Below are 9,333 nucleotides of genomic sequence, written 5' to 3' on the forward strand. Positions count from 1 at the left end.
ACTTCATGAGTATTTTTTAAATGGAAAAAGTTTGAGTGTTATTCCTTGCCTAGAAGATGGGTTGGGAAGTCTTTTTCAGTGACTTTAAAACATACATTAAAAAACAACTGTAAAACTTAAAACCTCGTTGATTCCAGTGTATGTATCCTACTTACTAGGATGATAATTAAAACTACATATTCTTCTGGCCTTAAAATTAAACTGATTACAAATGAGTTTAATGACACTTTAATATTAAATTGAGGTTTTTTTTGCCTTGAGTAGCTAAGGAACTGTGTACTCATTGCAATGACAGAGGTGCAGATATTTATAAAATGTCCTTATTTGGTAAATAATCCCCAATTGCCCAGAGTGTGTCAGGGATTGCCCCAGTGCCTGCAATCTCTGGGGATACGGAACAGGAAACAGTTACGATCCAATGAGGTAGGTGCTACCTTGGGAAGCAAACACCCTTGTACTTCTAGCCTCAATAATTATGGAAATCAGTAATGCTGGATATTTTATTCCTGGCCTCTGGTAGACTAGCCTCTAAAGATGGCACCCATTGCACTTCTAGCCTCAAGAATTATGGAAATAAGGACTATAGTAATATTGGATATTTTCTTCCTGGCCTCTGGTTGACTAGGCTCTAAAGATGGCCCTTAATGAACCACAGCTCCTGCTATTAATGCTTATGTGTAGTTCCCACCTACATCTGTATGAGCTGCTCTGTGACTCGTGTTAACCACTTGAATGCAGAAGTATGCTCTGCCAATGCTAGACCTAGTCTTTAAGAGGACTGGTCGCTTCCACTTTCTCACTCTTCGGACACTTACTTTTGAGAGACCTGAACCACCATGAAATAAGTCTAACTACCTTACCAGAGGGACCCTGTGGGAAGATTATATGAAGAGGGAGAGGGACCCTGTTGTCATAATGTCCCCATTATCTGAAGAGATGACTCCAGTCTCACGTGTCGCCCGACTGCAACCAGATGAGAAGCCCCAGGTGAGACCAGTGGAAGAACTGCCTACATGATCTCAGACAACCTACAGAATCACAAGAGGTAATAAAATAGTTGTTCTTTAAAACCACCAAGTCCTGGTATGGTTTCCTGTGCAATGATAGATAACCACTTATTGTATAATGTTTGTACATACTACATAATTTGTTTTCTTTCTTACCTTCCTAAATATTAGAATGTTTTAATATTTTAATGTTAGCTAGAATGTTGGTGGTTGACTTTACAATGTAGTATTTAGGATGCAGAATATTTTGATGGCATTGTAACTAAACTAGGAGACGAAATAACATCATCCAAAAATAGAAATAGTGACTGTTAGGGTCATCTGGGGAGTGGGGGAGTGAGTGATGGGATATTCATTTGTATGAAGAATAATTTCATCATTTAGGTGGAAGCATGCCATGTAATTGTTGCATCGACATTTAAATATGGGTAGAAGTGTGTCTGTGGATACCTTAGGGTCAAAGGAGTAGAGCGTAGGCTAGTTGATGCCACAGTAACACATAACCACCAAATCTAAGTGGCCTAACATCTCAGTGGCTTGTTTCTGCTTATATTCCATAAACCAGTACTGCAGGGGACCCTGCACCTTGTCATTCAAGGGCTGCTGTCTCCTAACTCTGCCATTTCAATGTGGGGCCTCAGGGTTTGCAGCAGCAGAAGGGAGTGTAGGTAATTAAGCACCAGCTCTTAGCTGTTTCTACTCACAAGTGATTCACAGCAGTTTATAAACATTCCTATGGCCAAGGAAATTGCAGGGCATGGCCTGCAATATGTCATGTTCCTGTGTGTCTAGGGAATGGGAAATGTTAATGAATTCTAGTAACGTCAGTCACAGTGTTCTTCTAGTACTTTGCCTCCCTCCAGTTTTAACTTCACCCTATCATTCTCTATACTACCACCTGGGAGATTTTTGTAAAATGCAAATCTGACATGTGTCTTGCTTGAAATCCACCATGGACCCCTGTTATTCACAGCATGAAGGCTGACTTCTGATTTTGAAAAAAATTTTCCTAACCTAATCTTTCTCAATCCTGTCCCACAGCAGCCCACCCTTCAATTATATTGACCTTACTTGCAGTAAGGAGCAGAAACCATGCTTATTATTTGAGCAGGGTAAACTTAATATAAAGGATTATTAACTAGTAGAGGCTGGTTAACTACGAAAAGAGGGAGATTTAAACTTCTTAGAAGACAGAGTGTCTGTCATAGGTACACACAGCCTTCGGATGGAGAAGAAACCTGTTAGAGGTGTAGGTTAGCACTGTTCTCTAGAAGTGGTCTCGTCTTAGAGGATGTGAGTTGGCCAGGACTGGCCTCTGGAAGTGGCCTGCCATTGCTGGAGGGTATGTGCTGGATATGGCTGCTGGTAGAGAGAGAGAGTGGTCTAATGGCCAGTTGGAACGCTTCTAGGTGGATGCCAGGCTCTAGTGATGAATAGTAATAATAAGGGATCAGTAACTGAAACAGAAGTGTCTTACTGTTATCATTGCCTTGCAGGGGGTCATTCCAGTGCTTTCTATTGATGAAACTTAAAATTCTGCCACCTGATGACAGAGAACTTTTTGCAGGATCCAAGTCCAGTATCACAAAGTGCAGGGTAAAGAAGAGTGGATTTGGAATGGAGAGCCAATAAATTGATAACTTGCACACCCTAGTAATGGTAATTTATTTAACATACACTGTGTACCAGATGCTGTGATAGAAGAGTGTGTGTGTGTGTGTGTGTGTGTGTGTGTGTGTGTGTTTGTAGGTGTACATAATTTTAAAACCCACAGCAGCCTTGTGAAGTAGATATCCTCATTTGACATATACAAAAAATGATCCACTTTTGTCTGGACATTAAAGCTATGCTCTTCTCTGCCATCCTGATATTCTTTTCTTCTCTGTGGAAAGTTAAATGTGCCCTCTTATCTTCCCCCTTAGTACTTGCCTCTGTATTACAGCACTTATGTTGCAGTACCTTTTGGTTTGTGTGTCTACCTCTCTCGGTAATGTAGAAGACCTTGAAAAGCAGGAATCGTATTTTTTGTTTCATTTTGGGTTCCCAGTGCCTACCTTTAGTACTTAGTACTTAAATACTCATGAAAAGAATAATTATTTGGATGTCCCCTCCTTGAAACCAATGTCAGTGAGCTAGATAACTCTGGAAACATATAGGTAGGTGCTAAGTAAATCTCTTGAGTTGGGTTGAGTATTTACTATTGGATAAGCTAGTAAGGTCTTGTTGAATATTGGGAATAGGGAAAGCCTTTTTTGTTTTTATTTTATTTTATAATTTGGTTTATTTATTAACACCATAATGTGATAAGAAACTGTCAATTTAAAATCTCTTTTATATGTTTGTGCATAGGAAAGGTTTGATTCCTAAAAAACATTTAGCCCATCATAAAATGGTACAATTTTAGTTCACAGTCATGGATAGGTTCTGCTGTTGGCCATTCCGTTAAATCTCCTTTAGGTTCAAATTCTACCTCTGTCAGTTTTTCTTTCTTTTTTTTAAGTTTACTTATTTATTTTGAGAGAAACAGAGACAATGTTGAGTGGGGGAGGAGCAGAGAGAGAGGGTGAGAGAGAATCTCAAGCACGCTCTGTCCTGCCAGTGCAGAACCTGATGCAGGGCTTGAACCCACAAAACTGTGAGATCGTGACCAAGAGTTGGATGCTTAACCGATTCAGTCACTTAGGTGCTCCTACTTCTGTTAGTCTTTCAAGTAAGAAACTTTGGAATCATCCTGTGGATTATGTTATTGGTATTTAAAGAGTTTTGAGTTTTGTTCTAGCAGGAGTTAAATTACCAGCATATATGAGGCTTGGTTTTATGCTTTTTTAGAGTGCTTTTTTAGGGTGGGTCTATTTCAATCCCCCTCTTCCCCCCCCCCCAACCCCCGTCCTTTATGAAATGGCCTTAGCTGAATGGCCAGAGTGTTCACCAAAGTCTCCACTCTTGCTTAGCCTGAATTCCGGTGTGTTCCTGGCACTGTTCAGTGTCCAGAATCCTTGTTCAGTTCTTGTGTCCTCAGCAGCTGTTCTTTGCTAGTGCTCCTGGAGTTTTGCTGTGTGTTTGAGATCCCTCATAGATCTGAGTCTAAGATTCACGAGCTTCCAGGATTTGATAACCCTTGATTTTTCCTCTGCTTCCCTAGCTTATTGTCATTATTATTTCTTTTTATTTTTCTATTCTTTTTTGCTCCTTCAGGCCTCTAACATCTGTGTAATCACTTTTATATATTAAATTCCCTCTGCTGAAATGCCTAGTTTGGTTTCTGTTTTCCTAACTATTCATATTGTGTCACACATAGAAAAGAAAAAACTGTTGAATAAAAAAGTAAGAAACACAGTGAGATCTAAAGCACCATACCATTTATTTAAATACAGACAGAGTGACATGATCAATAGGCCATTTTAAACCTCGGTCCCCATATAAGAAGACCAACTAGCAACTATCCATAGACAAGACATCATTGTAAAAATTGCAGAACCCAGGGATAAGGCTGAAGCACCTCCCATGTCCATAAAGATTGAGAAAAACCACATTAGGAGAGTAGGAGTGACTGCACTTTGACTGTATTGTCTTTCTCTCACTGGCATAGTGCTGCACTGATGTCCCCCCAGGGCCTATAGTTTCTCCAGTGGGGAAAAATATAGAACCCAAGGTGGACATCCAGCTTCTGAGCATTGTGGGATGCTTCCCAGAAAGCCCACTTGGGTCTTACCTCACAGAGATCACTGGGGGAATCTGTGGGGCTTAACCACTGAGGATAAGATAGAGATGGAGAAGATAGTGGGGCTTACAGCAGCCAAAGCTCAGAACTTGGCAAACCCTATTCCTGCTTGCAAAGATCCCAGTCAGTGGCTCTGTCCATCTGCAGAGCCAAACCAGTCTAGACAGGGAACTTTGTTGGCAGTTCTACTTGATTTGGGTCCTGAGCTAACAGGCTTTACTGGCTGTTGAGCCTGTTCTATGCCCCTTAATCCCCAGGCAGGGAAGCAACATTGCAGTCCCAATTGCTGAGTATAGCCTCCTGCCTGATCAGGAAATCCAGGCAGCCACAGAGTCTATCCTACAGCCATGCAGAGATGGAGGCTCCCAGGCAGGGAGTAAGTAAGTATAGATCTGCTCCCATAACCAGGGAGCATGAACAGTGACCCTGGCAAGGCTTGGAGCCAATGCTACATTACTATCCAGCTGCAGAGCCCAGCCTACAGCCCAACCCAATTGCTGAACCAAGTCCATGGCCTTGCCCAGCAGGGAACTGAGCCAGTGAACCTGCCAGACCTCAGAGTTCACTATCTGGACCCACCCTACTGCAGGATACAGCCAAGGCCTCTCCTGATCAGAGAGCATAGCCAGCAGTCTACCTAATCATGAAGCATAACCTGTTGTCCTGCCCAACTTCAGGGCACAGCCTATGGCCTTGCCTGATCACAGGAACCAGCCTGAAACCTGACCAACTATTTAGCTCTGCCTGCATTCCCACCTGAGCACAGAGTCTAGTCAGTAGCATCATCCAGTTGGAGAGAACAGTCTGAGATCTAATCTACAATCTACAAGCAATTGTAGAGCTCAGCCCATAGCCCTGCCTGACTGTGGAGTTCAACCAGTGGCATCACCCTGCCATGGAACATAACATGTGACCTCACCTTACGAGAGATGATTGTAGAGCCCAGCTAGTGACATCTGACTGAAGCACAGCCAACAGCCCCACCCAATAAGAGAGCCCACCCAACTACCTTGCTTAATATGTAGCCCAGCAAGGAAGCCTACCCAAGCCTAGAACTCAACCAGTGGCACCCTCCTGCCAGCCAACCTCAGAGCATGAGAAGTGGCCTTGCTTAACTAGAGACCCTGATAGCAAGCGCATCTGCTCACAGTCTGTACCAGCTGACCCATTCAGTCCAAGCTGAGCTGACTGTTGAAGGTCTTTCTCTGCTGAATTGAACCTGTAAAGTATAGAGAAGAGGCTACTTATTCAAATGTATAGATACTAATGCAAGAAATCAAGGATCACAAAGAATCAGGGAAACATAACTAAAGGAAACAATAACTGACCCTAAAGGAATGGGTATCAATGAACTATCTGACAAGGAATTCAGAATAACCCTCTAAAGAAATTCAGTGAAATATAAGAACAAACAGTTAAACAAAATTAGGAAAACAATGCATGAACAAAATGAAAAGTTTACCAAAGAAATAGAAACCATAAAAAATCCAAACATAAATCCTAGAACCAGAATATAATGACTGCACTGAAGAATTCAATAGAGAGCTTCAATGCAGAATTGACTAAGCAGAAGAAAGAGTTGGTGAACTAAAGGTAGGGCATTTGAAATTATCCAGTCAGAGGAGAAAAAGAAAATGAAAAAAAGTGAAGAAAGCCTATGTGACTTACAGGATGACATCAAAACAAACAGTAAAATGGAAATCTCAGAAGGAGAAAGGAAAGCGATAGGGACAGAAAGTCTCTCTAAAGCAATAATGGCTGAAAACTTACCAAACTTGAGGAGAGAAATGGACAGCTAGATTCGTGAGGTCCAAACAACCCCAAATAGGTTGAACCCAAAAAGGGCTACACTAAGACCTTATAATTAAATTGTCAAAATTTAAGATGGAGTATGTTGACAGCAACAAGAGAAAAATGACTTGTCATGTACCTGGGAGGCCCATACAACTATAAGCAGATTTCTAAACAGAAACTTTGCAGCCTAGGAGAGAGTGGTATGATATATTTAAAATATTCAAAGAAAAAACTGCCAGCCAGGAATACGATACCTGGCAAAGCTATACTTTATAAAGGGAAGAGAAAGAAAGACTTCCCCTAAGAAATGAAAGCTGAGGGAGTTCATCACATTAGACTGACTTACAAGAAATGCCAAAGGGTGTTCTTCAAGCTGAACTAAAAGGTTGCTAATTAACATCATAAAAACAAGTGAATGTGTAAAAGTCACTGGTAATGGTAAATACATAGTCAAAGTCAGATTTTCTAATATTGTAATGGTGGTGCATAATTTACTTATAAGTCTACTTTAAAAGTTAAAAAAACAAATATATTAAAAATAACCATAACTACAATAATATATTACTGGATACACAACATAAAAAGATGTACATTATAACATCAGTAACCTAAAATGTGAGGCTGGTGGGGGAAGTAAAAGTATAGTTTCTGTATGCTATCAAAGTTATGTTGTTATTAGGTTAAAATAGGATGCTTTAAAGATATTTTGTGCAAGCATTCTAGTAACCACAAAGAGAAACCTATAATAGATACATAAAAGATTATGGTAAAAGAGTCAAAGCATACTACCACAAAAAATCATCAAGTCACAAAGGAAGACAGTAAGAGGGGAAGCAGGAACAAAGAATCTACAAAGCAGTCAGAGAAAAAAATTAACAAAATTTCAATAGTAAGTCCTTACCTACCAATAATTACTTTTAAGATAAATGGATTAGGGGCACCTATGTGGCTCAGTGGGTTAAGCATGTGACTTCGGCTCAGGTCATGTTCTCGTGGTTCCATGGGTTTGAGCCCCACGTCAAGCTCTGTGCTGACAGCTCAGAGCCTGCCTGGAGGCTTTGGATTCTGTGTCTCCCTCTCTGTGCCCCCTCCTCAAAAATAAACATTAAAAAAAAATTTTTTTTAATAAATGGGTTAAATTCTTCAATCTAAAGATATAGAATGACTGAAAGGATAAAAAAAAAGATACAGTGATATGCTGCACACAAGAGACTCACTTAGCTTTAAGGACACACATAGACTGAGAGGGAAGGGCTAGAAGGAGATATTTTAACCAAGTGATAATCAAAAGACAGTAGGCATAGCTTTACTTAGACAAAATGGACTTTAAGCCAAAAATGGTCAAAAGAAACAAGGTCATTACAAAAATGAGAAAGGTGTCAACTCATCAAGAAGATATAACAAGTATATGCATATTGGGATCATCTGAGAAGTTTTAAAGAATCCCAGAGTCCCAGTTTCACTTCCAGAGTCTTTGATGTAGTTGGTCTGGAACTTGCTTGGGCTTCAGGATTTTTAAGATCGCCTCCAGATGATTCCCATGGGCTACTTTTGAGAATGACTTCTCTAGATCCAACTTCCAATTTACAGAAAATGCATGACACAGAAGAAAATGTTACATAACACCATGGGGATACAATCAGCAATAACCAGGCCTTAGGAAATGCTGTAGGGCAAAGACCCACTTTCTTTACAGAAAATTATAAGGAAAAAAATTAAAAAAAGAAGGCACAGAGGGGAGAGAAACATACATTAAAAGTGACTTAGAAGAAATAGCAACTCATTGCAATATATAGCTCCTTTTGGATGCTCAGGTGAATAAAGAAAGTATATAAAAATTTTTATATAACATGGAGAGTGTTGAACATTTAGTAAATAGTTGATATTAAGGGATTCTTTCTAAATTTTGAGTATGATGATATGGTGGTTATGTTTAATTTTTAAGAAGAGTTTTTATTTTTCAGAGAAAAGATGTTAAAAGATCTCTGGATGAAATATATAACATCTGGGATTTGCTTCAAAATAATCTGGGAAGAGGGAGCTTTGGTAGATTGGTATAGATTAAAAAAAAGACTGGAAAAAAAAGAAGATAAGACAAGTGTAAATATTTTTGCAACTAACATCAGAGCCCCTAAATACATATAGCAAATACAAACAGAACTAAAAGGAGAAATAAACAACAATGCAATAACAGCTGGGAATTTTAATATCCCTCTCTCAACAATGGATAGAGAATCAATAAGGAAATAGCAATTTGAACAATGCTATAGATCAAATGGATCTAACAGACATATTAAGAACATTGCATCCAAGTGCACATGGAATATTCTCTAGAATGGATCATATGTTAGGCCACAAAAGAAGTCTTTAAGAAGAGTTGAATCATATTGAGTATCTTTTCTGATGACAATAGTATGAAATTAGAAATCAATAGTAGAAGGAAAATTGGAAAATTCCTAAGTGTGGAAATTAAAAGTACACTTCTGAGCAATGAATGGGTCAAAGAAGAAATAAAAAAGAAATAAAAAATATCTTGAGACAAATGAAAATGTAAGCACAACATTAGCAAAATGTATGATATGCAGCAAAAACAGTTCTAAGAGTTTATGGCAATAAATGAGTACATCAAGAAAAAAGAAACACCTCAATAAACAACCTAACTAGTTCCTCAAGGAACTATTAATAGAAGAACAAACTAAGCCCAAAGTAATCAGAAGAAATAATAAAAATTAGAGCAGAAATGGGCTAAATTGAGAATAGAAAAACAATAGAAAACATGAACAAAACTAAGAGTTGGTTCATTGAAAATAC

At 39.2% G+C, this 9,333-nt stretch overlaps 1 long non-coding RNA gene across 1 annotated transcript; it reads left to right on the top strand.

Annotated features, from left to right (window-relative positions):
* Positions 1–2,653, top strand: LOC122486453. Its single transcript, XR_006298162.1, has 2 exons — positions 1–1,045; positions 2,504–2,653. It is a non-coding gene; the product is annotated as an uncharacterized LOC122486453 (long non-coding RNA).
* Positions 2,654–9,333: the final 6,680 nt, after the last annotated feature.

This window comes from Prionailurus bengalensis, chromosome A2, assembly GCF_016509475.1.
Source record: "Prionailurus bengalensis isolate Pbe53 chromosome A2, Fcat_Pben_1.1_paternal_pri, whole genome shotgun sequence".
Classification (NCBI taxonomy): Eukaryota; Metazoa; Chordata; class Mammalia; order Carnivora; family Felidae; genus Prionailurus; species Prionailurus bengalensis.